Below are 3,879 nucleotides of genomic sequence, written 5' to 3' on the forward strand. Positions count from 1 at the left end.
CTATTTAGATTTAAGAATTGCAGTAAAGTTATATTAAGTTATGAAGTATTTGAACTTGAATTTTAAACCATTTTGTGGCAACAAAAAAGACAGAGTCTTACGTCGCAAGAATTGTTATGAATAAATAAATAAAATAAATAAATAAATAAATAAAGTGCAGCGAGCTCGTTGTTCATTCTTCTCCGAAGAAAACTCCGAGTGCTTGCAGATCATCCTCAAGCATGGTCCATGTCTCGTGTCCTTAGAGGACCACCGATCTTATTAGCGTTTTGTATATGGTGCATTTGGTGCGTGGGTGAATCTTTTTAGACAGCAGCTTCTTCTGGAACCCGTTGAGTAGCGAGCCACTTGGGCAGTGACCGCTTTTCGGGCACTCTTTGCAATAACTCAGTCAAGTACAAACCAATTGACTTGGAATTTTGCACACGGCTTTCTATACATATCTACATACATAACGCGTTCCAAAAGTTGTGTCAATTGATTCAAAATTGGCTGAGTTATAGCAGAAAAGTGCCCAAAATAGGAGCTTTGTCGAGATGGTTCCACTTCCCTAGTAGGCCGGACTTCCGCTGATGATGCGCCTTCGAATTGCACGACTCACATTGTCCAAGGTAAACGAATTATTCTACCACCTCGAAAGTATCCCCATCTATCGCAACATTACTACCAAGACGGATCCGGTTGTGTTCGGTTCCGCCTACAAACATATACTTTGTTTTTGAGGCATTCACCACTAGTCCGACCTTTGCTGCTTCGCGTTTCAGGTGGGTGTACACTGTACAGCTCTGTCACCGTTCCAAATGTTCTGGCGATAATGTCCATGTCGTCCGCGAAGCACACAAATTGACCGGATTTTGGAAAAATCGTTCCCCGGCTGTTGAGCTCGACTCGTTGCATCACACCTTCCAGAGTATGGTGGGGCTAATTTTAAAAACTGTCTCCGGGATATGATTTCCCTTGTGGAAAGTGATCCACTAGTCGAAATAAGTGATCATTACAAAAATGAGCGATTTCGGTTGATATTTAGGGGTGGCGCAAAGGGTTTAAGTATTTTTTTTTCTAGAATAAACATCCAAAAAACATTTAAAAATTAATGTCCAAACATAACATTTCTAGACTAAATCGGTGATTTTAGAACCCAAATGGGCCAAATTTGTGCTCAAAATTGCGATATCTCCACTGGTTTCCGAAATATTTGAAAAAAAGTCATATTTTGGTATCTAACTAAAAAAATACCAAAATACTACATATTTTTTCAAATATCTCAGAAACCAGTAGAGATATCGTGACACCACATGTGACACCAGAGACAAACAGACGTGACAGGTGACGAAATTTTCCAAAAATCGAACACATTCGTGACTGCTCGGTGTCTTCGGCAGAGGGGTTCGGCGGGTGGGGGACTTACAGGGGACGGGTTTCTTGGTTGGAAATTCCACCACCAGGCGGCGCTAGGAGGCAAACCATGCTACATTTCGTGTGATCGCGGCCTCCGGGCACGTTGTTTGGTGCGTCTCGTAGGCCCGCCGGCAACGCACACGGTTCAATTTTGAGCACAAATTTGGCCCAATTGGGTTCTAAAATCACCGATTTAGTCTAGAAATGTTATGTTTGAACATTAATTTTAAAATGTTTTTTGGAGGTTTGTTCTAGTAAAAAAAATACTTAAACCCTTTGCGCCACCTCTAAATATCAACCGAAATCGCTCATTTTTGTACAGCTCACTTATTTCGACTAGTGGATCACTTTCCACATGGGAAATCGTATCCCGGAGACATTTTTTAAAATTAGCCCCACCCTACTTCCAGAGCGATGTGTACTCTCTAGTCGGTCAACATTCTCTGGTCGAACGCGCTGAAAGTTCAGAGGAATGTTGACCGACTAGAGAGTACAAATAGGCTAATGTGTCTTAGGGTGGCCAGTGCATACCGCACCGTCTTGAAAGACGCGTTATGCGTGCTAGCGGGCATGATGCCGATAGCACTGGTGTTGACCGAGGATGTTGAGTGCTATGATGAAAGAGGTACTAGAGGTGCGCGACGAAACGCCAGAACTTCGTCTATGGTGAAATGGCAGAGAGTCTGGGACTCTTCAACCAAGGGTAGGTGGACAAACAGGCTCATACCGAGCGTGTCCCGGTGGACGTGTAGGCCCCATGGCGAAGTGAACTTGACACAATTCCTGTCGGACCACGTGTGCTTTAGGTGGTACTTGCACAGGTTCGGGCATGCAGATTCACCCCCATGTCCGGAGTGTGCAAACAGGGTGGAAACGGCGGAACATGTGCTCTTCGAGTGCCCGCGTTTCGCGGAGCAGAGGTCGAGCATGTTAGAGGTATGCGGTAGGGATACTACTCACGATAACATAATAGAGAGGATGTGTACGGGGGTGGATGAGTGAAATGCCGTGTCGACCACGGTATCCACAATTGTGCTTCACCTCCAGAGGAAATGGCGGGCCGACCAACAATTAGTCGAGTTGGCCCCCTAGAGAACAGCTGTATGTGATGGCTGACACGAACTCATTCGTTTAGATGACAGACATTCGTTTTAGATGACAGACGACGGAAGATGATCTGGAATAGCACTTTGTAGGCTGCATTCAAAATAGTGATCATTCAGAATAGTTCTCACATTCTAAATGTTCGCCTTTCTTGTGAATGGGGCAGATTACCCCTTCCTTCCACTGCTCCGGTAGCTGTTCGGTTTCCCAGATACTGAATATCAACCGGTGCAGACAGGTGGCCAGCTTTTCTGGGCCCATCTTGATGAGTTCGATACCATCCTTCCCGGCTGCTTTGTTGGTTTTGAGCTGATGAATGGCATCCCTAACTTCAATCAGCGTGGGAGTTAGATCATTTCAATTCTTTGCAGCACTGGCATCGTCGTTTCCTTCTTTGCCGTGGTCTCCCGTTCCACGCCACGTTTCCACGCCATTCAGATGCTGATCGAAGTGCTGCTTCCACCTTTCGATCACCTCACGTCCGTCCGTCAGGTCTCCGTCCTTATCCCTGCACATTTCGGCTCGCGACACGAAGCCGTTGCGGAATGCATTGAGCTTCTGGTAGAACTTCCGTGTTTCTGAACAGCACAGCAGTTCCATTTCTTCGCACTCCGCTTCTTCCAGTTGGTGCTTTTCCCCCGAAAGAGGCGGGTCTGCTGTTTCCGCTTCTGTTGGTAACATCCGCGTTCAGTCGATTCCCTTGCTGCAGCATTACCGCCTGCGCTGCGTTCTTCTCCTCCAAAACCGTTCTGCACTCTTCGTCGAACCGTCGATGGTGCTCTCGGCTGCTTCTTTGATGGTTGCTTTCACTGTACCCCAGCAGTTCTCTAGAGGTGCCTCATCGAGCTCGCCAATGTCTGGCAACGCGGCCTCGAGATTTTGCGCGTATGCTGAGGCGACGTCCGGTTGTTTTAGTCGCTCAAGCTTGTACCGTGATCGTCACCGGTACCGTGCATTGTAGCTGATAGAGAGTTTTGGGCGCAGTTTGACCATCATCAGATAGTGGTCGGAGTCGATGTTAGCGCCACGATAGGTCCTGACGTCGATAATATCGGAGATGTGCCATCCGTCAATCAGAACGTGGTCGATTTGAGATTCCGTCTGTTGTGGTAATCTCCAGGTATAACGATAAGAGGGTTCGTTCAAATATTACGTAACGCGAAATTTGACCATTTTGGAGCCCTTCCTCCCCCACGTAACAACTTTTGTATGGGAAATTTTGATATTTTGTATGAAGCGTAGCTTAGCGCTAGACCCCCTCCCTCCCCCCTTAGCGTTACGTAATATTTGAATGAACATAGAGAGGGTATGTTGGAAAAAGGTGCTACGTATGACCATGTTTTTGGAGTCATCAAAATCAATGAGTCGTAGGCCGTT

This window comes from Aedes albopictus, chromosome 2, assembly GCF_035046485.1.
Source record: "Aedes albopictus strain Foshan chromosome 2, AalbF5, whole genome shotgun sequence".
Classification (NCBI taxonomy): Eukaryota; Metazoa; Arthropoda; class Insecta; order Diptera; family Culicidae; genus Aedes; species Aedes albopictus.